Here is a 26,485-nt window from a genome sequence, read left to right as displayed (position 1 = left end):
ATGATTTGATGGCCATTACAGAACCGTGGTTGCAGGGTGGCCAAGACTGGGAATTAAACATACAGGGGTATCTGACAATTCGGAAAGATAGACAAGAAGGGAAAGGAGGTGGGGTAGCTCTGTTAATAAAGGATGATATCAGTGCAGTTGTGAGAGACGATATTGGCTCTAAGGAACAAAATGTTGAATCATTGTGGGTGGAGATTAGAGATAGGAAGGGGAAAAGTCACTGGTGGGGCGGGCAATAATCAAGGGAATAATGGAGGCATGTGAAAAAGGCAGTAATCATGGGGGATTTTAACCTACATATCGATTGGTCAAATCAAATCGCACGGGGTAGCCTTGAGGAGGAATTCATAGAATGCATACGGGATTGTTTCTTAGAACAGTATGTTACAGAACCTACAAGGGAGCAAGCTATCTTAGATCTGGTCCTGTGTAATAAGACAGGAATAATAAACGATCTCCGAGTAAAAGATCCTCTCGGAATGAGTGATCACAGTATGGTTAAATTTGTAATACAGATTGAGGGTGAGGAAGTAGTGTCTCAAACGAGCATACTATGTTTAAACAAAGGGGACTACAGTGGGATGAGGGCAGAGTTGGCTAAAGTAGACTGGAAACACAGACTAAACGGTGGCACAATTGAGGAACAGTGGAGGTCTTTTAAGGAGCTCTTTCATAGTGCTCAACAAAAATATATTCCAGTGAAAAAGAAGGGCGGTAAGAGAAGGGATAACCAGCCGTGGATAACCAAGGAAATAAAGGAGAGTATCAAATTAAAAACCAATGCGTATAAGGTGGCCAAGGTTAGTGGAAAACTAGCAGATTGGGAACATTTTAAACGACAGCAAAGAATGACGAAAAGCAATAAAGAAAGCAAAGATAGATTACGAAAGTAAACTTGCGCAAAACATAAAAACAGATAAAAGCTTTTACCGATATATAAAACGTAAAAGAGTGACTAAAGTAAATGTTGGTCCCTTAGATGATGAGAAGGGGGATTTAATAATGGGAAATGTGGAAATGGCTGAGACCTTAAACAATTATTTTGCTTCGGTCTTCACAGTGGAAGACACAAAAACCATGCCAAAAATTGCTGGTCACGGGAATGTGGGAAGGGAGTACCTTGAGATAATCACTATCACTAGGGTGGTAGTGCTGGACAGGCTAATGGGACTCAAGGTAGACAAGTCCCCTGGTCCTGATGAAAAGCATCCCAGGGTATTAACAGAGATGGCGGAAGTCATAGCAGATGCATTCGTGATAATCTACCAAAATTCTCTGGACTCTGAGGAGGTACCAGCAGATTGGAAAGCAGCTAATGTAACCCCCCTCTGTTTAAAAAAGAGGGCAGACAAAAGGCAGGTAGCTATAGGCCGGTTAGTTTAACATCTGTAGTGGGGAAAATGCTTGAAGCCATCATTAAGGAAGAAATAGCGGGACATCTAGATAGGAATAGTGCAATCAAGCAGACGCAACATGGATTCATGAAGGGGAAATCATGTTTAACTAATTTACTGGAATTCTTTGAGGATATAATGAGCATGGTGGATAGAGGTGTACTGATGGATGTGGTGTATTTAGATTTCCAAAAGGCATTCGATAAGGTGCCACACAAAAGGTTACTGCAGAAGATAAAGGTACGCGGAGTCAGAGGAAATGTATTAGCATGGATAGAGAATTGGCTAGCTAACAGAAAGCAGAGAGTCAGGATAAATGGATCTTTTACGGGTTGGAAATCGGTGGTTAGTGGTGTGCCACAGGGATCGGTGCTGGGACCACAACTGTTTACAATATACATAGATGACCTGGATGAGGGGACGGAGTGTAGTGTAACAAAATTTGCAAATGACACAAAGATTAGTGGGAAAGCGGGTTGTGTAGAGGACAGAGAGAGGCTGCAAAGAGATTTAGATAGGTTAAGCGAATGGGCTAAGGTTTGGCAGATGAAATACAATGTCGGAAAGTGTGAGGTCATCCACCTTGGGAAAAAAAAACAGTAAAAGGGAATATTATTTGAATGGGGAGAAATTACAACATGCTGCGGTGCAGAGGGACCTGGGGGTCCTTGTGCATGAATCCCAAAACGTTAGTTTGCAGGTGCAGCAGGTAATCAGGAAGGCGAATGGAATGTTGGCCTTCATTGCGTGAGGGATGGAGTACAAAAGCAGGGAGGTCCTGCTGCAACTGTATAGGGTATTGGTGAGGCCGCACCTGGAGTACTGTGTGCAGTTTTGGTCACCTTACTTAAGGAAGGATATACTAGCTTTGGAGGGATAGAGACGATTCACTAGGCTGATTCCGGAGATCAGGGGGTTACCTTATGATGATAGATTGAGTAGACTGGGTCTTTACTCGTTGGAGTTCAGAAAGATGAGGGGTGATCTTATAGAAACATTTAAAATAATGAAAGGGATAGACAAGGTAGAGGCAGAGAGGTTGTTTCCACTGGTTGGGGAGACTAGAATTAGGGGGCACAGCCTCAAAATACGGGGGAGACAATTTAAAACCGAGTTGAGAAGGAATTTCTTCTCCCAGAGGGTTGTGAATCTGTGGAATTCTCTGCCCAAGGAAGCAGTTGAGGCTAGCTCATTGAATGTATTCAAATCACAGATAGATAGATTTTTAACCAATAAGGGAATTAAGGGTTATGGGGAGCAGGCGGGTAAGTGGAGCTGAGTCCACGGCCAGATCAGCCATGATCTTGTTGAATGGCGGAGCAGGCTCGAGGGGCTCGATGGCCCACTCCTGTTCCTAATTCTTATGTTCTTCTGTTATTATGAAAGGGAGATATTAATGCTGGGGAAGCCTAAATGTTATCAAAATTGCCACCAATCAAATCACATACCGTCACAGAATTATCTCAGATGCATTACAGACCAATCAGAAAGCACAGTAGCTGGTGCCAACATCATCCTCTTTATTTTGTTATTTATTCAACTACAGGTCATCAAAGTATGACATCCATAGCTTCTTATGATACGCTTTTTGAAGTAAACTCTATTCACAAATATTGTGAGCTGTAGCATAATTTTTGCACCAAAATGGAAAACAAATAGGATTGAATTTACATAAAACAAAGAAGATTACAAATGAACTGTTCCAGATGGATCAGTGATACAGTTAACTTGTGTAATGGTGTGCAGTGCCAGAAGTGCTGGAATGGAGGTTTTCGTCTGTCATTCCCAAGGTGAGTTTCTTGCTCAACAGCGGCTGACTGGGGAGGTGCTGAATAGCAGCAACATGCTTTATTTCGGCTGAAGAAACTGGAAGATGAGGCAATTTGCATCACTTCCATCAACTGCCTAATAACCAGCTTAGAATTGTGTTATACAGAGACCTAGTCAAAAGTTGTCCCTTTAACTTCTTGATTCAGAAAGGGTGTGTCCATTTTCTTTGTATGTATCAGGACATAATGTTTAAGAAATGTACGTGCTAGCTGAAAGAATTCATCTTATTTGTTATGAAAGTTGAAAAATCTTTCAGAATAGCAATTTTAAGTTGAAAACCTAGTGAAATTGAGGTTTAAAAGGGTGCAGCTACAACATTCAAGAAACTCGACACCATCCAGGACAATGCAGTCCACTTGATCGACGGCCCTTGAAAATGGAAGTTGGGTACAAAAAAAATATATTAAATTGAAGTAACTAGATAATTGTACAATTTCCCCATCCCTCACCTCAGTTTTGTTTAAAAAGTTCACAGTATACTTGACACCAGTTAATAGGGAAGTAATTAATGAAGAAAATATTCCTTTATAAGGGATATTTTCCCAGGCACCATTTGATTCTCAGTATATTTAAATCAGTCCTGATAGCTTTCACTTAATTACATACAACAAAATATGGCAATTTAGTTTCCATTAGGACATTCCAATTAACAGACTTCAATTCTATCTGCAGGAATTGACATTTTACTGGAGTAAAAAGTAGGAAACTTGCCTTTAGGAACTGTAGTTATCATCCTTTGAAGGAAGGTATCCATCACATAGATAGGTTGCTTATCAACCAGCAATAATTAAAAGGGATAACTGTCCTTTTAAGTTACTTTTGGGCAGTAACATACGATTTTCTTCTTCCTGCATTATAAGTGGCCTGAAAGGATCTCAATATCTTAACCCTGAAACAAGGGTTTAAAAACAAAACCAACTATATGTAAACCAACTACTTACATAACAGGTAAACTGCACTATTAAATGTGGCACACACCTGGGACTAATATTATATTATCAATTAATATCCATTAGTCCAAAGCAAAGGAAGATGGAAAGCATGGCATGTGGACAATAAATGCATCTAAAGAATTATTATAATTGTTACCTAAAAGTAACATTTGAAAAAAGATAGATTATAATCCACTACCTTGGGCCAGAATTTACTGTATGAACCATTACATGTCCAGGAGCTTTTGCATAACAAGTTGCTGCAAGTGGGAGAACGAAATGGCGTGGCACCCTTCAGAGGGGATCTGGGACCTGTGTGAATAGGGCAAGCTACTGTGTATCCTCTTAAACAATCAGATTGAAGAATTATGAATGAACAATGCAGAGTCTGAAACAGTTTAAGTTAGAATTATGAATTCAATATCAAATCAAGTACAGTAATTTTTGCAGTGATCGTGACCATCTTTAAAAAAAGGGGACAAGTCCGACTGCGGCAATTACAGAGGAATCTCCGTTATCAGCCACTGGGAAAGTCGTCGCTCAAGTCCTCCTCATCCGTCTTCTCCCTGTGGCTGAGGAGCTCCTCCTGGAGTCACAGTGTGGATTTCCTCCCCTACGGAGCAAAATGGACATGACTTTTGCAGGGAACTGCACCAGGCCTTATACATGGCCTTCGACCATACAAAGGCCTTTGACACTGTCAACCACGAGGAGCATCCTGGAGCATCCTCCTCCGTTTCCGATGCCCCCAAAGGTTCGTCACCATCCTCTGCCTGCTCCATGACGACATGCAGGCCGTGATCCTTACCAATGGATCCATCAGACCCAATCCACGTCCAGACTGGGGTCAAACAGGGCTGCGCCATCGCCCCAACCCTCTTCTCAATCTTCCTCGCTGCCATGCTCCACCTCACTCAACAAGCTCCCCGCTGGAGTGGAATTAAACAACAGAACCAGTGGGAATCTATTCAACCTTCGCTGTCTCCAGGCCAGGACCAAGACCACCCCAACCTCTGTCGTCGAGCTACAGTACGTGGACGACACCTGCGTCTGCGCACATACAGAGGTTGAACTCAAGGGCATAGTCGATGTATTTACTGAGGCATATGAAAGCATGGGCTTTACACTAAACATCCGTAAGTCAAAGGTCCTCCACCATCCTGTCCTCGTGCACAGCACTGACTCCCAGTCATCAAGATCCACGGCGTGGCCTTGGACAACATGGACCATTTCCCATACCTCAGGAGCCTCTTATCAACAAGAGCAGACATTGATGACGAGATTCAACACCGCCTCCAGTGCACCAGTGTAACCTTCGGCCGCTGGGGAAAAGAGTGTTTGAAGACCAGGCCCTCAAATCTGCCACCAAGCTTATAGTCTACAGGGCTGTAGTAATATCCGCCCTCCTGTATGATTCAGAGACATGGACCATGTATAGTAGACACCTCAAGTCGCTGGAGAAATACCACTAATGATGCCTCCGCAAGATCCTACAAATCCCCTCGGAGGACAGACGCACCAACATTAGCGTCCTCGACCAGGCCAACATCCCCAGCATTGAAGCACTGAACTCACTTGATCAACTCTGCTGGGCAGGCCACATCGTTCGCATGCCAGACATGAGACTCCCAAAGCAAGTGCTCTACTCGGAACTCCTTCACGGCAAATGAGCCAAAGGTGGACAGAGGAGACGTTACATGGATACCCTGAAAGTCTCCCTGAAAAAGTGCAACAGCCCCAATGACACCTGGGAGTCCCTGGCCAAAGACCGCCCTAAGTGAGGAAGTGCATCCGGGAAGGCGCCGAGCACCTCGAGTCTCATCGCCGAGAGCATGCAGAAATCAAGCACAGGCAGTGGAAAGAGCGTGCGGCAAACCTGTCCCACCCACCCTTTCCCTCAACGTCTATCTGTCCCACCTGTGACAGGGACTGTGATTCTCGTATTGGACTGTTCAGCCACCTAAGGACTCATTTTAAGAGTGGAAGCAAGTCTTCCTCTATTCCAAGGGACTGCCTATGATGATGAAGTATAGAAAACAAAATAAAGAGAAGGAAAGAAAGATTGGATTGAGAGGGGAAAAAGAGAAAGATTTAAAAAAATCTCTAACAATTAAAAGTTGCAGGAATGAAACGCCACACATGTAAAAGTTAATTTTCCGTGCCAGAGAGGTTGTTTGGCAGACTTATCACACCATTAAAAAGGATACTTAGACTGAAATGGACAAGCCCAACTTTCTGTGGCAAATTTAGTCTGTATCTATGGCATCGGTACAGAAACATCACAGCACTCAATACATTTGAATGAGAGCCAGACAGCTAGATGCTGTTTTTACGCAGCTTACGGCAGAGCAACGCATCTCGGACAGAAGCTTCCGGATTTAGCGTTTAACTGCGCATGTGTGCTCGCCAGATTTTGCTGTCTGCATAAATCACGGTGAGCACCATGAGCCCCACTGTTATTTTTTTTTTAAACAGTAAATTCTCGGCCAATATCTGCAGGAAGAGGTAGATTCATTGGCCCTTCAAGAACTGATGTGAAGTCAGCAGTCAGACTGCATATCCTTTTGCAAGGTTAAAGCTCCAATACCTTAATTCATGACACTGCAAATGGTGCTTTGCAAGCATATGTGGTGTCATCAAATGGCTACTGCCCTTTAGTACTACCAAAGCCATCATGCCCTGCCAGCTGACAGCATGGGACAATACAAATCACTGCTTTGATACTAGAGCACCTAATTTTCTTTTGCTTCTACAAGTACGCACAGAGTTCAAGAGATCTTTGGTCCTATTTTCATTGGTGGCAAAGTTGCTTGAATAGACATCATAGAACATTATTCAGAAGTTTGTGAAATAATGGATAAAAAGAGGGATCAATAACCTTTGTGCCACAAGAAAGTATGATGTCAACATGTGGGAAAAGTTAAGAGTGTGAAAAGAGAAGTGAATGCCTTACTCTGCATACCACATGAAGGTACGATTATTGGGCTCAATTTTGCCCAAGCCCATTTTCTGGCGTATTGCCAAAGTTACACCCGTTTTTCAAGGCCAGAAATATTTTGCCGAAAAATTTCCCTGATGTATAATTCAAATTTGGCACCGCGCAGCGGGTCCAGTCACCTCAAGGGGGTGGAGCCTGCTGTCTGCGCCAAAAAAGCATGCGCAGTACAGCTCCGGGGTGGCAATAGGCCAATTTTAAAGAGCCAGTTGTGTGTGCGAGAAGGAATGCTGTGTGAGAGCATTGGAAAAATCGGATCTGCAGCAGTACAAGATGCAACACAGTGCAAGGACCAAGAATTTCTTACAGGATGAAGTGGAGACACTAGTTACTGTGATTGAGACCAGACGGCAGGAGCGGGACACCAGCAGTGATCACATAAAAGTTCCACCCAAAGAAAAGAAGAAACACAGGAACCAAGTTGCAGAAGATTACTGCGCAATGGTGACCACCACGAGATCTGGAGGCCAGTGTAAAAAGTGGCAGGACCTTGGTCAAGTAGTTAAGTGTAAGTAATATTTCCATTTATTCAATGCAATTGCAATTGCAAATGTGACCAGCTGTATATGTTCCACCCAGCAGAAAGACACCCTCTCTAAAAAGTTGCATTTTCATCTTTGCAGAGGAAGGTGGCACATAATAAAAAGGAAAGAACTCGAACAGGAGGAGGCCCGGCAAATGTGCAGCCACCGACACCATTGGAAGACAGGTTCACTGCGTTGATGGGTCCTACCTGGAGAAAAGCAACCCCCACTGCACAAGCTGGGCCCATATTCGAGGGAGAGGGCAAGTCCTGCAAATTCCAGAGTTTGGCTTTGCTAAATGTTAAGTTATGCGTGGGCTAGCCATGCTTTGGTTCCTGGAAATGACTCCGTCAGCTACGTTTTGGTTGATGCAATGTGCTATCATTCATTGTGGTCCTTCAAATCAGCCTGCTGCCACCCACCTCTGCTGCTAACTATTTGTCTGTTGTTATATTTTGCAGAACTTGAGGCAACCCTGACGATGCAGAAGATGATTCAGACGAGGACGCGCCTTAAGAGAACATCTTCCAATCCCACCTTCCAGACAAAGAGCATGAGGGGGAGGGGAAGGGGATGGAGATGGATGAAGCCCCCGCTGTTTTACTAACTTTGGTGGAGATGCAGGTGCTGCCCATTGAGGTGCCAGCCCCTTCCCTGACGAGTGGTTTGAGTGTTGATGGGACATTCCATGGTTTCCTAACGTCCGAGGCTCCGGGTCCCAGTGGTGTGGTGCAGCAAGGCACACCCAGGGCCCTACCTTCTGAGGCTGCGGGTTCCAATGATGTGATGCGGCGAGGCACATCCATGGCCCCACCTTCCGAGGCTGCGGGTTCCAGTGGTGTGGTACAGCAAGACACATCCAGGGCCCCACCTTCCGAGGCTGCGGATCCCAGTGGTGGGGTGCAGCAAGGCACACCCAGGACCCCACCTTCCAAGGCTGCGGGTCCCAGTGGTGGGGTGCGAGCCACACCCGTGGGGAGGAAGGAAAGGAGAACTCAACCGCACTCTCCTGAGGTGCAGGATCTAACAGATGTGGTTCAGATGATGGCAATGAGTGGGGAAAGCCTTACGCGATCACTCCCGGACACCATTAGTGGGATGGGGTGATGAGGTAGCGGGACTGTCGGGATAAGTAACAGCAATCTCATGAGAAATGAGAATGATATCAGTGACCACAAGGGAGGGAATGTCACAGATAGGTGATGCGCTGTCAAGTGAACATGAGGGACGGCATGTTGGAGTTAGCTGCTGCAATAAGGGAACACGTCCAGACCCACGCCCACTGACAGAATCAACTGCCACTCCCACTCTAATCCCATCAGCCTCTGAAGAGCCCCAAGCTGGGCCTTCCACACTGCCGCCTGGGCCCTCCATATTGCCGCCTGCTGCCCCTCCCATCCTCAACAGGTGTGCACTACCCGAGATCTTAGAAAGAATAAGCTTGGTACCAACCCCAGAAACACTGTGCCATCACCGGTGAGCAGAGGTGGTGGAGTCACCAAGGCCAAGCGCGGCGGGCGATCTTAGAAGGTGGAGGAGAGATGGGTGCAGCCTTTCTTTGCAGCTGCTGTTGTTTTTGCTATTATTTTTGTTACTATTGGAACTGTTGTTCTCAAATTAAAAGATTTTTGTAAGTTATGTAAATTTACAAGTTTAAAAGTTAGTAAGTGATTTTAAAGTTTGTAAGTGATCGTACCCGAAAACTTTAAAGTTTGATACAAGAATAATTTTATTAAAGTTAAGTACAAACTGTTAAACTTTTGAATAAAATATATTTTACATTAAATCTGATTCATTTTCATTATTTGTTCCTTTATTAACACAGCAGGCAGGGGACAGGTTGCTTGTTCTCTCTCCCCAAGGTCTGTATGGATCCTTCCCCCCCCACCCACACACACACACAAACTCATTGCAGTCTTGTGCCTAGTGCAGCAGCCTTCCGATCACCACCTCTCTCTCTCTTACACCATCCCCCGCCCTTGTTTTCCAGCCGAGCTCAGAGTCCAGGGTCGATTCTGACAGCCGACACTACGATCCTCCAGCCTTGCTTGAAGACGTTCGATGGTGGCATTTGAGTAAAAAAAAATGAAAACTTCAGAAATCCAAGAAACTTCCATGTACTCCGTTGAAAGGTTAAAAAAAAGTTGAACTTTATTATGGATATTTCAAGTGTTAGAGACTCTCTCCAAAAACTTTGATGAAAAACAATGGTGTGTTTCAGTGCCGATTTTTCAATGTGCGCTGCTTTCTGTTAACTCACCAGAAGGTTTTTCGGGAGTGGTCATATATGCCGACCTAGGATAAATTTTTTGGGGGCAAACTGAAAAACTGGCGCAGACATGAGGGAATATGACGTCAAAAAAACATAACCTAGAAAAATCTTAACTAAAACAGTTACGCTGGCGCAGATTCCAGGGGGAAACTTTGAATTAAATAATGGCACCAGAAAAAACGGCGCAAATGGTGGGGAAAATTGAGCCCGTTATGTTGTGTATGTCACAGAGATCTTCCATTAAATTGTAACAATTTCAAGAGCATAAACTTAAAAAGGAGACAACATGCAAAAGAATTTTGTAATGGGGATATTAATATGGCCACCCTCTCCAATAAGTGTTGATATCCATGGATGTGATATTAAGCAATTCCCTTGCACTGCAAACTTTAAGCCAGGAGTAACAGAAACTTGCAAAGCAACATTGATAGCTGTAAAGCATCACGTCAAAGCTTTGAAGGAAGAACAATATTCTTACCCTTGTAATAAACAAGCTATTAGGTAAGGACTGGCCAGGGAGTCAGAACTTTACTTTCTTCCACAACATGAGGTTTGCTTGTTCGACAGGAAATGAGGATACATTTCCAGGGGGCAGGCACGAGGCACAGTTCAATTTTTTTTTAGATAATCCTAAGTGTTCTCACCAATATTTATTCATCAACCAACATCACAAACAGATTATCCCGTCATTTATTTAATTGCTGTTTGTGGGAACTAACTTCCAACAAATTGGCTGCTGCATTTTCCTACATTACAACAGTGAGGACACTTCAAAATAACTTCATTGACTTTGGAACGTCTCAAGATCACGAAAGGTGCTTTATAAATGCAAGTCCTTTCTTTCTTTCTGATAATAGCAGGATGGTGGGACTAGGACAGTGGATCATGGAATTTACACGACAGGTATTAGAGATCTTGGTTATTATTTGGAGGGTTCTGAAGGATCAGTCCCACAAGAGGTAAAGAATATTTTGGATACCATACCTTTGTGAGATAAAAATCGAAGGAAATGAGCAAAAATTAAAATGGGGAAGGGGTGAGCAGTTAGGAGATATCTTAGTGGGGAGTAGAAAAAAACACTCCTATCCCCATCACCACGTCCAGAGCACAAATATGACTAGTGCAAGTTATGGCGTTCTGATGAAAGGTCATCGACTTGAAATGTTAACTCTGTTTCTCGCTCCACAGATGCTGACTGACCTGCTGAGCATTTCCAGCATTTTCTGTTATTTCAGATTTCCAGCATCGCAGTATTTCACATTTGTAAGGCACGCCCTCATTATGCACAATAATGCATATGGCACTGTAGTGGCTATGATACTGGTCTAGCAACCGAGAGTTCAAATCACAGCATGGCAAGTTATGAAAGGGAATTCAATAAATCTTGCAATTTGTAGACTAGCACCAGAATAAGTTCAATGAAAGCTGCCTGATTGTTGTAAAAACCCAATTGGTTCACTGATGTCCTTCAACAAAGGGAACCATTCATCCCTTCCCTATCTGGCTTATTCTATATGGCAGACTCCTTCTGCCCTCTGGACAATTAAAATGCCACGGTTGCCCTAAACAAAAAAAGGCAATAAATAATAGCAACATATCTCTCTCTCTGTCTGATTGAGACATTCCATAAATTTCTACTTTCACAACAAGCAGACATTGCTACCCATCTTTGCAAAATTGGAAACCAACACCATTGACATGACAAACAGGAGATTAAACTTGCCATTCCAGAATCTACTGGGACTTCCACATTAAGATGCAATGCTGTTGGTTGTGTTTTTTCATCATTTTTGTAAGATAGGATCTACTAACAACAATGGAGCTTTGGCTGCCTCTAAGGATACACAAATCAACTTGATAGGCTTGCCTTTAGATTGACATCCTTATCCTCAAATTCCAGCAGATGAGTATTGCATTATTGTTTAAATGTGGAAAATAAAAGCTGAGATAGTAACCCTGGCCAGCAAACATACATTCTATCTTCATGAAAAAGCAGCGTGAAATGTTTAAAAAGACCACAGTATAATTTCTGAACCAAAATATGACCTCAACATATTTAAAACTCTATTTTTTGTTTCAAAAGTAGTGTTTAATTGGTGGTGGTGAAGTTTAAAGAGAGAAAAAGAGAGAGAGAGAGGGAGTGAGCGAGAAAGAGAGAGAAAAAGAAAATCAAACCTGTTACTAGTAACTGCCAAACTGTACGTTAAATGCTTTCTAAAGAAATCCAAGGAAAAATATGCTTTAGTTTTCTCCACTTTTACTATATACGGTTCAGAAATAGGAACTTGCATAAAAGCAGTTTGCAGAGTGTGAAAGAGAAGTTACAAACATTTTGAAAACTGGAAAAGCCCATCAGTAGCCAGTGTTAAAAGGTTTTAAAAATCTGACAAGGAACTAAATCAAGAATCCTAGCAAATTATTTAGGCAGATTTGATTTTAAGGCCCTAAGTTTCCACACGCGGAAAAACAGGCGCCACTCCGAGCTGGGCGCCCGTTTTTCACGCCGAAAACGGCGCCTGAAAAAAAACGCGCTATTCTCGAGCGCTTTGCAGCTCGATGTCAGCTTGGCGCAGCGCCCAGGGGGCGGAGTCTACCACTCGCGCCGATTTTGTAAGTAGGAGGGGGCGGGTACCATTTAAATGAGTTTTTTTCGTGCCGGCAACCCTGCGCGTGCGCGTTGGAGCGTTCGCGCACGCGCAGTGTGAAGGAAACATTGGCACTCAGCCATTTTTGTAGTTCTTTGTAGCTGTTCAATTTTTAACATTTTTTAATAAAACCACATTGCCCTTCCATGATCAGAACTGAGGCTTCTTGCAGCAGTGAGAAGGCTGCAGGAAGCCTCAGAAGTAGAGGCAGCCGTTTCCCGACGGGCCCGACCAACGGCAGGGGGGCCTCCCCCCCTCCCCCCGCCGTCGGGAATGGCTGCCTCAACTTCTGAGGCTTCCTGCAGCCTTCTCCCTGCCTCCCCCCCGCTGCCGTCGGTCGGGCCCTCACTGCCTCCCCTCCCCTGCAGTCGGGAACGGCTGCTGCCGTCGGTCGGGCCCTCACTGCCTCGTCGGGAACGGCTGCTACCGTCGGTCGGGCCCTCACTGCCTCCCCTCCCCTGCCGTCGGGAACGGCTGCTACCGTCGGTCGGGCCCTCACTGCCTCCCCTCCCCTGCCGTCGGGAACGGCTGCTACCGTCGGTCGGGCCCTCACTGCCTCCCCTCCCCTGCCGTCGGGAACGGCTGCTACCGTCGGTCGGGCTCTCACTGCCTCCCCCCCCCACCCCCCTGCCGTCGGGAACGGCTGCTACCGTCGGTCGGGCCCTCACTGCCTCCCCTCCCCTGCCGTCGGGAACGGCTGCTACCGTCGGTCGGGCCCTCACTGCCTCCCCTCCCCTGCCGTCGGGAACGGCTGCTACCGTCGGTCGGGCTCTCACTGCCTCCCCCCCCCACCCCCCTGCCGTCGGGAACGGCTGCTACCGTCGGTCGGGCCCTCACTGCCTCCCCTCCCCTGCCGTCGGGAACGGCTGCTACCGTCGGTCGGGCCCTCACTGCCTCCCCCTCCCCCCGCCATCGGTCGGGCCCTCACTGCCTACTGCCCCCCCCCCCACCCCCTGCCGTCGGTCGGGCCCTCACTGCCTCCCCCCCCCACCCCCCTGCCGTCGGGAACGGCTGCTGCTGTCGGTCGGGCCCTCACTGCCTCCCCCTCCCCCCGCCATCGGTCGGGCCCTCACTGCCTACTGCCTCCCCCCCGCCGTCGGGAACGGCTGCCTCAACTTGTGAGGCTTCCTGCAGCCTTCTCCCTGCCTGAAGCACTTTCACACAGGTAGGAACATGGTTTATTTAATCTTTTCTTTGCTTATAAATTTTTATTCAGGTTGGAATTATTTGTATAATATTTGTATAAGTATAACTAAGGATTTATTGTAGAATTTAATTACTTCCCTTCCCCCCACCCCCCCCCCCCCAACCTTGTTCTGGACGCCTAATTTTTAACCTGCGCCTGATTTTTTAATGTGTAGACAAGGTTTTTTCAGGCCTACAAAAATCTTCACTTGTTCCATTCTAAGTTAGTTTGGAGTACGTTTTCACTGTGGAAACTTTCAAATCAAGCGTCAGTGGCCGGACACACCCCCTTTTGAAAAAAAAATTCTGTTCAAAAGTGAAACTGTTCTACATGACTAGAACTGCAGAAAACTTAAATGTGGAGAATTGCGATTTCTAAGATACTCCGTTCTCCACCAGTTGCTCCTAAAAATCAGGAGCAAATCATGTGGAAACTTGGGGCCTAAGTTTCTAACATAGTAGGTGAAGATATTTTGCTTGCTGTCACGATGAAAACAAGATTGTACCTGCTGTTATGAAGGTTGACACCCTACAGCCATTTACTGATCTACTGTGAATTAATCTGCATAGGATTCCCTGACAGCTTAATGAGTTTGTTGATCCATACAAGTCAGGAAGGTCCCTGGCTTGATCTTGGGTTGGTGGTGAATTAGCTGATCTCAGCTGCAGGGCACTAGAATTGTACTCCCTGGGCTAGGGAGGGAAAATTGGTTCCTGCTCCTGAACACTATCGATTCACCTGCTGGATGGAGCATGTGTGGATGCCATTTAAGGATAGAATCAGGTTTGGTGATAGTCACCATTAAGAGTTGCGTGAAAAATGGTCACTCGGGCAAGGTATTAGAAGCATTCGCTAGCCAGGTGCTTCAATTTTGTTTTTGGATTGGGTTGGGGTTGGGGTTGGAGGTGGGGGTGGGGGGAATGGGGGTAGCAGGGGGGTGCAGAGAGAAAGATAAAGATATCGCACTGAATTATGGGCATTCTTAGGCCGTATCCTTTTGGCCTGCGAGTTGAAGTAATACAGCTGATGGTAATGAGCGTAAATAGGTGAAGCAATGAGGCCAAAAACTAAACATGAACTCTATTAAATTACTCTTACAAACCAACACGCTGTACACATCAAAAAAAGGTTATTTCAATGTGACTTCATTCATGATCTATTCATTTATTAACACAAATGTGCTGTATTGGAGGATAAATCCAGTTCTATATCTAATACTTGAAATGAAAAAGCAAAGGCTTGGATCAATACACATAAAAATTAAGATAAATGTTCATTCATTGCACTGATAACAATTGGGAAGATAGACAGTTTTCAACTGTCATTTAAGACTCAAAATTGCAAGAATATTTTGAAGCTTCTGGAGTAGCAGCTCATGTGGAATAACAAAGTATGAGGTTAGAATTGCGCTCAATATGTAGTTCAGTGCATAGTCTCCACAGGAAGCGAGCTGTCAGGCTCAAGGTGTGCAGTCTCTGCATGTACCCACTGATTATATCTGAGCATACACACAGACACCTCGGGACAAGGTTTATAGTGTAACAAAGGATTAAACACAGGGGAAGCACAGTCCTAACAGGAGACTAAAATAACTTTCTGCATGGTTTGAAAGAGTTCAGAGTTCTAATAGCAAATGTTGTTAAAGATACCTGGAACATAGAATTTATATTTCATGCTACTACGATAGAGTTTTAAAAATGTTTTAGGGTGGATGAAATAAATGTGAATTATTAGTAAATAGGTGATAGTTTAACATTAAAACAGTGCCATCTCCTGGATTTTTAGCAGCATTACACTAAGTAGTGTAGATGTTTCTTCAATTTTTAAGGTCCAAGCAATGTTTGTTTTTAAACAGTATACACTGTCAGGAGTTAGTCCATTGGCTGCAATAACTACATATTGCTGCATTAACTGATATGATTCCTCATCTGCCCATTAGAAGATACATTCAGTGTTTGGCATCTTAAATGATAAATGGTCTCCTGGAGAACAAAATCAGAACAACTGAGCAAATACTTTTGGAGAAATACTTCTGTGCAATGTCACTGCACATTTTACCGTCTTGATTGCTCCCAGGGCAGTGCCAAAATACTCTGCAGACAGACACAAGGGAGATGATTTTCAGGGTCTCTACTGGGCATGCTCTGAAAAGTGCACACTCTGGTTTTCTGCTGCCGTTATTTTTGACCCGTCCTGAAAATGGGCTGCTGGACCACCTGCCTTTATTAGGCTAACTGGAATCTTAGACCGTTTAAAAGGATAGATGGCACGTTAGCAGCAGCCCTCAAACAAGCCACGACGCCAACAGTCAGAGCATGCTCCACCCCATCAGAATATAGTGAGCTGTGCACACTCTTGCCATTGGCAACTAGATCTGAGGGGCTTACCCAGCACAAATGCTCCATCTGAGCCCATTAAAATCTTGCCACTCTCCACGTTCCATATCGTTATTCACCTTTGTGATAGTATAGCTTGCTCCCAGGCCTGTGTCAAAGCACTTCTGCAGACAAACACAAGGAGGTACTTTTCAAGGCCTCAGCCGGGCAGGAACGGGGCAGTTGTGCTCTGAAAATCGCGGTGCAGCACATACTGCCCCCATTTCCGCTATTGCTCTAGCCTACACATTTTTTGACCTGTCCTGGGTTGCTACAGCACCACCTGCCTTTTTCAGCCAGGATGCTACTTTTATTATGCTAATCTGGGTCCTACGCCGATTTGAACTTTCTCTGCCCGACATTTTATTACGTAAAGACGTAAATCGAAGTTCTTGCTGTTGTTGACATAAATGGGTCAAGTAGTTCCCCAAAAATGGAGTTCGGTAATATAGTGCCCTGTTTTCGTTAGTGCTCCAGCTGACGCCATCTTGGATAGGGTGCTGAATTAGGTGGCTGGAGCACTTGCCTGTTTTAGGTGGAATGTCACTTGTAGTATGTAAATTGGGGGTGTATCAAGCATCGAGTGGCTTAACCAGTAGTTATTGAAGGGACTGCTTGTGGCTGCTGAAAAAACAGCCTAGACAACATCTAATGCTTTTTTGGGCGGGGGGGGGGCTGAAGGAGTGCTCCTCTTGGGCCTACAAATAACTTTGCACCATTTCTGGCCTGTATGAGGGCCTTCATCCAGGATTGTCTCCCATACCACCCTGCCTCCCCATGGCCCTGGCTGTTGGTGGACTCAGTGTGAGAGCTGGATAATTTCCCACCCTCCCACAATCACTGAGCTGTAGCAGGGTGTTGCAGTGTATAAATGAAGCCCGGCTGTCAAAATGGCTGGGCCTGTTGCTGGTAACAGCGTTCCGCCGAAGTTTAAGCCCCCCAAGCTCTCTTAATATGTGCTAAATAGACTAGAAAAGACTGGGTCTGAAATGTGCTTGGGTTGTGTGAGCTATTAATCCACTTTCGTAAAATATCCAATTAATTTCACTGAAAGTAACTAGTTGTATATGGTAGATATTTATGGCAGGAATTTTGTTTCTGTATGTGAAGTAATTTAATTTTTTTTTAAATAATGTAATTATTGTTTAGTTTTAACATATTGATAAATACTACGTTCATAGTATACCTGGCACATTGTGGTTTTAAGTGGGCTTTGCTGAATTACTTTAGTTGAAGACAACCCCAGGGACTGATTAGCTAGTGACACTAGTGTCATTGTGAGCTACTTTGTTCACCAGCAAAGGTCAGTGCCGGGTGGGTCTTGGCTGTCTCACCAAAGCTTTGATAGCTCCTCTATTCTGATAGGGTGAAACATGCTCCAACTGTTGGCATTGTGACTTGTATGAGGGTTGCTGCTAACGTGCCATCCAGCTGCTAGCATTAGGCCAGGACCGACGACCGGAATTTGAAGAACGTTTGTACTTCAACCTCAAGAATTGCATCAGTTTCTCAAACTGGCAACCTTCCATAATATTACAAACCACACTAGGTGGAGGGAGAAGGGCCCCCTCTACTGCCACTTCAGCAGGAATCATCAAATAAGTTGAAGTCAGAAAACTGTCAGTTTGTCTATAGAAACATTCGAGCCTGCACCGCCATTCAATAAGATCATGACTGATCATTCCTTCAATACCCCTTTCCTGCTTTCTCTCCATACCCCTTGATCCCCTTAACCGTAAGGGCCACATCTAACTCCCTCTTGAATATATCCAGTGAATTGGCATCAACAACTCTCTGCGGCAGGGAATTCCACAGGTTAACAACTCTCAGTGAAGAAGTTTCTCCTCATCTCAGTTGTAAATGGCCTACCCCTTATCCTAAGACTATGTCCCCTGGTTCTGGACTTCCCCAACATCGGGAACATTCTTTCCGCATCTATCCTGTCCAGTCCCGTCAGAATCTTATGTGTTTCTATGAGATCCCCTCTCATCCTTCTAAACTCCAGTGAATAAAGGCCCAGTTGATCCAGTCTCTCCTCATACGACAGCTCAGCCATCCCGGGAATCAGTCTGGTGAACCAGGGTCAAGGGGAGTCAATGGGGAAACAGTGCACTGGTGTATTTCAATGGGGTCCTTGATGACTAAGAATACCATGTGACACCTTCTGCTCGGAGGGATAGATCTTTGCGCAGAACAAGAAAATGTGGGCATTCTTCCCTACCCAACCACAAGTCTATGCAACATTTTGACATGACTTTGGGATTCCACCTGTGCAAAGGTGCGCTCTGTAGATGTCAATTTTAATTTGCTCTTTCAATTTATTGCAGATTGCAGATTGAGTTGGTGTGGTAACTTTAACTGATGAGCCACAAGGTCACCATACATGGAAATTAGTAAACCTATTATACAGACCTTGATACATTTACAATAGGTGTCTCAGTAAAATAAAAATTATAAATGTAATATTTTTCAAATTTTAATACGATAACTAATTAACCATGTGTGCTTGTCCATTGCAGCATTCCAAGTATAGTTCTCCAATATCAAATATTGAAAAGCCATATTTGATTAATTTGCATGAGCCTAAATCATGGCAGTAGTCACCAATAATACAACTTTATATTAGTTAAAACTAGACATTAAACATGCCCCAGTCCAGTACTCAAAAAGGACAAATCTATTAATCACAAAAGATATTTTTAAGGAAAATTTTAAGGAATAAGTTTCAGCAATGTAATCCTCTTCATTTCCCTGGTTTTCTTTACTGTTTGCTCTCCCCCAACCCCCCGCGGGGAAATGCCTCCAATCCGCAAATAAAATGTCCACGTACCTAGTGGTCTGGGAGGTACGGAGTTTCGTGATCCTGGGCCTCTTCGGGTCCCCGCGGGTAGAGGCCCACATATCTCAGGGTCGCAAGCGCCCCTGGGATGAAGTGATCCGGCTCAACCAATGAAAGAAGCGAATCCCCATTCATGTTTATGGGGACTCCGTATGTATGGAACCTCCATAAGCACGAATGGGAATACTCCAAAAATACATCTACACATCAAATACATTTTTTAAAAATTATTTAAAATGAATTAAATTGCAATTTAATTAAATATTTAAAACGAAAATATAATTTTTTTGAAAAATAAATGTAAATGTTTTAAAGGGCTAAAAATAAACTTATCTTATTGGACAGGGTTTTTAATGTATAAATTATTGAAAAAAAATTGTGTGTAATTTTTAAACTCTTATCTGGTAAAACCAGGCCTGCTTTTACCAGGCATAAGAATTTCACGGGAATTCGTTGGGCTGCAATTAGGCAAATAGCCCAACTCTCCACCCGCTGATTCCCATCTCCCAGGGATGCTTGAACAGATCGCAAGTTCTGAGTTTTCGTAGGGGCCACAAATGACAGGCCAACAACTTATGCTGCTAAATTGTTCTACAAAACGTAACAACCCTGCAGAACCTTAGCCAAGTTACCATTTTCTATGGCTGAATGAGGACATCGAGTCCCATTGGGCTATTTGATGTGGAAGAGAACAGCAGCTAAGATTAATTAACTCAGTCTAGATCATGAATCAAGTCAGAAATTTATTTGGTCTATAGGTCACAGTGGCAAACCATATATGCACTGAACCATTGGGAGGTTGGGGAACCACTGAGGAAAAAGGAAGGAATTTAACTTCTAAATCAAATACTAAGAGGTGCACTATAGCAGTATATCTTGAACTTCTTTCTCATCCTTTTTTCTAGAGAAGGTCAATGAGCATTCTTCTCTCCCCAACAACCTATACACTTGGGAACATATTCTTTGGATAATAATTGGGACAGATCCATATTCTTTTATTGATATTTATTGTGATTGGAATACCAATATATAGCACCAATGGTTCTCCATGCATACAACTGCACAGGATAAATCAGACTGAGATAAGCCTCTAGCTGGTTAGTATCAGTTTGCATCACTAGAATTGTGTCCAGAGAAAATATCTGGGCTGGATTGAATTAAAATGCAAGTTTTTAACCATGGAACCATAATTTGCACAAAATGACCATTGGTTGATTTTTTTTTTTACAGACTCAAATAGAAATGTGCCATTTCCACCCAATTTTCCCATGTCAACTCATTAGTGTAGTTATAGATGCATAATTGAACAGGCATAGAGAGCAGAAAATTGCATTTAAGTGAAATTTACAGGGCTGGGGAGAATTAAAAGGGATATATCATTTTGAAAGACTATAGAGAGTCTTCAAAGGCATCTAAACCTATTAGCTGTCTTTGCCAAGACTGAAGGAGCAGGGAACTAGGAAAAGTAGGGCAAAAAGTGGAAAAGAAACTCAAGGTGCAGGTACAAGTCTGCAGACAAGTAATGGAGCAGGCCAACACTCAATTCCCTGTTAGGTAGTTGCTGGAGTGGAAGTTATGCTGCATGAAAAGGTTGCAAGGAGAATTAATTACACAACACCATTCATTCATATTTGCTAGCACTACAGCATTCCTCAAGTTTCAGGCTACAGCTGGGAATTACAGTTACTGGATATGCATGACGATGGTGCATGACAGTTGCTGGTGTCCTTGCAGTAGAAAACACAGCACTGCATCTGGCTCTGTGCTGTTCAGACACTGAACACAGTTCATTGCCAGGTAAGTGTTTCATGGCCTGCAGAATTTGATGGCGATAACTTGCCAGCTGTGTATAACCAGGCTACGCCGACTCCTGATCACCTTTGCATGCCTTTTTTCATGCAGGATGAACTATTGTGACTGGGTTGCACTTGAGAAAGCATCCAGCATCATGTTAGTCACACATTCACATATCTTAGCGATGTTATGAAGTCGGCTGTCCAAGCATTCTTTGAGAAGAGGCAGCTTTAGCAGTACTAACCATCTGCCAAAGTTAGGTATGTTCACCTGTGTCTGCAGAGGAGTCATAAAGTACCTCTTTGCAAAGCGTGATCTGCCTGACATTTCTAGTAGATCCTTCTTCTCTTTGAAAGATTTCAGAAGGGGGGTGAGGGGAAGTGACTATTACAATACACATTGTGGTAGTAATGGTGCCAAAGAGAAAAGAAATACAACAATTGTCAGAAGGACACACGAGAACCCAAGTACAAACTGGAAGAAAAGAAAATGGTTCAGAAATGGCTAAAATACACTTTTTAAAATATTACTCTGCCTTCCATGACTTCCAGTATACTTCCTGGTACTTAGCAGCACTGGACATCCATTTCAAATGAGAGAGATTTATGTTTGACATCCTGCTTGCCAGAATGAAGACAGATAGCATGCAGGACCGACATGGCCACAAATACCTACCGAAATGAAGTGTCCACTTGATTGAGGCAGGTGCTTCTACCCTCACTGGTCTCACCTGCTAGAAGCTGTGTCGGGATGCAACCTCAGCACAGTTTTGGTGGGGTGGTCTTTGCCCAATTTCTGATAATGGCCACAAGAATACTGCCCAAAAATAAGATAGTGGGGTGTGGAGGATTCTGACTTTAATTTTCTCAAGTGCAAGGGGCCGAAATTGCTCCTTTCTATATAGCCCGTGGTCGGAGCGGAATGGCCGCCGAGTCTCCGGCGAGGGGGCGCCATTTAAAAAATTGCCCTTCCTCAGGTTTGGAGCAGTGTAGGGGACCGCTCTGTCCGTTTTCTCGCTGCGGCGTGCACGCGCCGACCCCTTACCAACCGGCGGCGACCCCTTCCCGAAATTGCTCCTTTCCCGGAATTGCCCCACGGGAGCTTTTGCTGTCGTTGTGTGGCTTGGCGGTGCGGCCGTCCTTTAGGGGGAGGTGGCGATGCCATGTTAGTTTTTTTTTGTCGGCTGACTGCCAGGTCGAGCTGACAATTATGGCCGCGGGTTCGGCTGGGCAACCAACAGGCAGCCTGGCACCCTCTCTTGGGTGCCAGGCCGCTGGTCCGGTTGCAACATTCCCTGGTGTCCCAGTGTTTGCTGCTAAAGTGGCTGCAGAGTTCGCAGTGGCCCTCCCCTTTAACTGATGGGGAGGGACATTGTGACGTGCCAGTGCGATGACATCAGCGCGGTGCTGATGACTTCAAGCGTCGGCTACTCCAACCCGCTAGTGATGGCCACTCCACCCCTCCCCCACTTCCACCCTGATGATGCGGTAACTTCTGCACCACCCCAAAAAAAAGCATGAAGTGCTGAATTTCTTCAGTTAGGCCACCCAGGCGGCTGGAACACTTCAAGGGTAGTAGGAACAACTCGTTTCGGGTGGTGGACAATTTCGGCCCCAAACTTCTAATTTGCATTCTTTATGAAATTAAATGCTTCACTAATCACTACCCAGTCCTAATATCACATGCAACTATAGCTATTTAGATATCAATGGATCAGGTTACCACTGTAACAGCACAGTTAGTGATTCTGCTTGTTGGACTTTTGTTATAATTTAAATATAGCTATAGGAGGAAAGAAAAAGAAGGAAATAAAGAAAATAAAGGAACTATTAAACCGTTAAAGCCTGGATCCTCCACATCCTACTCTCTTATTTTTGGGCAGTCTTCTTGTGGCCACTATCAGAAATTGGGCAGAAGATCACCCCACCAGAAATGTGCTGAGTTCAAATCCCACCATGGCAGTTGGGGAATAAAATTCAGTTAGTTAAATAAATCTGTAATAAAAAGCTAGTGTCAGTAATAGTAACCATGAAACTACCGGATTGTTGCAAAAATCCATCTGGTTCACTAATATCCTTTAAACAATGGATGTCCAAAGAGACTTTGGGAGGGGAGAGGTCCAGGTCATTAAATAGATAATTAAAATGTCAAACAGGTGTACAAAATAATCAAAAAGGCTAATGGAATGCTGGCCTTTATATCTAGAGGACTGGAATACAAGGAGGTTGAGGTTATGCTACAGGTACACAAAACCCTGGTAAGACCACACCTGGAGCACTGAGAGCAGTTCTGGGTACTACACCTTAGGAAGGCTTGGAGAGAGTGCAGCGTAGGTTTACCAGAATGAAAGCCGGACTTCAAGGGTTAAGTTACAAGGAGAGATTACACAAATTAGGGTTGTATTTCCTAGAATTTATAAGGTTAAGGGGTGATCTAATTGACGTTTTCAGGATATTAAGGGGAACAGATAGCGTAGATAGAGGGAAACTATTTCTGCTGGTTGGGGATTCTAAGACTAGGGGGCATAGTCTAAAAATTAGAGCCAGACATCAATTTTTATTTATATAGTGCCTTTAACATAGTAAAACGTCCCAAGGCGCTTCACAGCAGTGTTATAAGACAAAACAGCTCAATTTGACACCGAGCCACATATGAAGAAATTACGGCAGATAACCAAAAGCTTGGTTAAAGAGGTAGGATTAAGGAACGTCTTAACCTACAGGGCTACGGACCAAGAGCTGGAAAATGGGATTAGGCTGGATAGCTCTTGGTTGGCCAGCGCGGACATGATGGGCCGAAATGGCCTCCTTCCGTGCTGTAAATTTCTATGATTCTACGAAAGAGAGATGGAGAGGCGGAGAGGTTTAGGGGTAGAATTTCAGAGTTTAGGGCTCAAGCAGCCACCGATGGTTGAGCAGTTATAATCAGGGATGTTCAAGAGGGCAGAATTTGAGGAGCGCAGACATCTCATGGGGTTGTGAAGCTGAAAGAGATTACAGAGATAGAGAGGGGCGAGGCCATGGAAGGATTTGTAAATAAGAATGAGAATTTTGAAATCAAGGTGTTGCTTAACCGGGAGCCAATGTAGGTCAGCAAGCTCAGGGGTGATGGGTGATCGGGACTTGGTGCGAATTAGGACACGGTCTGCTGAGTTTTGGATGACGTCAAGTTTGTGCAGCGCAGAATGTGGGAGGCCAGCCAGGAGTGCGCTGGACTAGTCAAATCTAGATGTAACAAAGGCATGGATGAGGGTTTCAGCAGCAGAAGAGTTGAGGCAGGGATTGAGGCGGGCAATGTTACGGAGATGGAAATAGGCGGTTTTTAGTTATGCCACCGATGTGTGAAATTAGGAAACACTTCTACACACAAAGGGTCGAAGAAGTTTGGAACTCTCTTCTGCAAATGGCAATTAATGCTAGATCAATTGTTAATTTTAACTCTGAGATTGATAGCTTTTTATTAACCAAAGGTATTAAGGGAAATGGGCCAAAAGCACATTTAGTGTTAGGTCGCAGATCAGCCATGATCTCATTGAATGGCAGAATAGGCTCGAGGGGCTAAATGGCCTACTCCTGTTCCTATGTTCCTAATTTGACTTCAGTCCTTCCACTGCCAAGCACAATGAATGTAATAACGTTGGCAGTATTTTTACTGTGTTATTATTTATTTTTGCTGCCAATGTTCTCCCCATCCCTCCTCCTCTCGAAGTGATCGAGCCCACTCTGGGATACAGTTCCATGGATGCTGGTCACTCACCAGTCTTGCTGAATTTACTATTCTTCATGTGAGCCTGATCCAGTCCTCACCCAATGTTCATGTGCACTCACTGCAGTAATAGGTTCTAGAACTGGGAGTGGGAACAGTGGCTGATGTTCCCCTCTCGATTAGTGGAATAATGGCTATTTAAAGCATCCTTATCGCTGCTCTGGCTCTGATCAGTGAACTTAGAATAGGATTGGGAATCGAACATGGGATCTTCTTGATCCGTATGGCTCAGCTACTTACTGCCATAACCAGCTGAGTCATCAGGAGAGCCATGATGCAAGCAAATTCATAACAATTGCTGCATATGCTGAGTTTATTATTCATTTAAAAGAAAAAAACGTGCATTTATCTAGCACTTTTGTCACATTCTCTGGTCATCCCAAAGTGCATTACAACCAATGAATGACTTGTGAAATGGGGTCAACCTGTGCATAGTAAGGTCCCACTAAATCAATGAATGGGATAACTAGATCATTTGTTTTTTGGTGGTGTCAACAGAGGGAGAAATGTTGGCCAGGCCACGAGCAAAATTCCCTGCTGTTCTTCGAATAGTGCCATGGGATTTTTTTCTATCTAGTTGAACAGGCAGATAAGATGGGACCTGGTTTAACATCTCATCTGAAATATGGCACCTCTGACAATGTAGCATGCCCTCAGTATTACAATGAAGTGTCAGTTTAGATTATGTGCTCAAGTCTGTAGCTACTCTAAAGGCTATTTAGAGTTTTGTTTTATCTGCCAACTATGGTAGAGTTCGGATTTAGTGATTGCCACTATTCTAGCGGGATTCTAACATACTTCAAATTTTTCACACGATGAGAGATTTACTGTAATGTAACAAAGCACTGCAATGGAAAAAGTATGGCACAGTGCATTGGTGTACCAACAGATGCCAATTTGACATAAGGCCTTGGATACGCTTTTTGATAAGTTCCTAATCTTTTGATTCTGGAATGTTAAGGGAAGTGTTGACGAGACACATGTCTACAGTGAGAAAAAGTCAACCACTGGTGGTTTTGTGCAGCTTCGAACAGCCACCCTCTTTAGTTGTGGAATGGTGTGGAGAGATATAAATATTAAAGTCATATGCATATCTGTACCTCAAAAGGACAAGCAAAAACATTTGAATCTTTTGATCCTTGGAAAACATAACCTCATTGAATCTAAAACTCCGAGTCCTACTTAAACAAACTCTCCGGCCCCAAAAGTTTTGAAGTTCATGCTTATTTCAATCCCAATAAAATACTGAAAATAAAAGGTTAAAAAAACAACCTACTTATTTGCATGTACACCTATTGTTGGTGTATTAAATCTATAACACTTTTAAAAAAAAAAAGAAAAATACTGTTTCAATTAGCAACAAAGGGGTCAAGTTTCGGCCTGAGTTGCTCCTATTTTTTTGGAGCAACTGGTTTAGAATGGAGTATCTTAGAAATTGCAATTCTCGGCATTTAGTTTGCTCCAGTTCTAGTCAGTTAGAACAGTTTCATTTTGGAACAGATTTTTTTTCCAAAAGGGGGCGAGTCCGGCCATGTTTGCCTGTTTTGCAAGTTTAGGCAGTGAAAACTTACTGCAAACTAACTTAGAATGGAGTAAGTGTAGATTTCTGTACGCTCAGAAAAACCTTGCCTACACTTAGAAAATCAGGCATAGGGAACGAGGGGGGGGGGGGGGGAAGGGAAGTTTACAAACATGAAACACATCACTTTTACAAATAAAGAGCCATCATCAATAATAAATGATAAATAAATCAATAAATCAACCAATAAATCAATCAAAATAAATTAAAAAATAAAAAATAATAAAAAAAAAATCAATAAATAAAAAATTAAGTTTCTACTCACTGACTGCAGCACCGGGGAGCTCTCCAACGGCGTGCTGGGACGGATCCCCCCAGTGTGTGTGTCTGTCTCTCTCTGTCTGTG

General features: G+C 43.9%; 1 protein-coding gene across 3 annotated transcripts in view; it reads right to left on the bottom strand.

Moving 5' to 3' along the window:
* The window catches only part of rbm19 (RNA binding motif protein 19), a 373,516-nt gene that overhangs the window by 47,170 nt on the left and 299,861 nt on the right, over positions 1-26,485 (bottom strand). The window contains exon 25 of one of the 3 annotated variants that reach the window (XM_070887717.1): positions 3,529-3,602. The exons of the other annotated variants lie outside the window; for them this stretch is intronic. The gene's annotated coding sequence lies outside the window, so the exon portion shown is untranslated. Of the gene's footprint in view, positions 1-3,528; positions 3,603-26,485 lie in introns of those variants that run through there. 3 annotated transcript variants of the gene reach the window in all.

This window comes from Pristiophorus japonicus, chromosome 8 (genome assembly GCF_044704955.1).
Source record: "Pristiophorus japonicus isolate sPriJap1 chromosome 8, sPriJap1.hap1, whole genome shotgun sequence".
NCBI classification, from domain to species: Eukaryota; Metazoa; Chordata; class Chondrichthyes; family Pristiophoridae; genus Pristiophorus; species Pristiophorus japonicus.
Note: the sequence above shows the minus strand (reverse complement) of the source record. Positions and strands in the feature narration are given on the sequence as shown.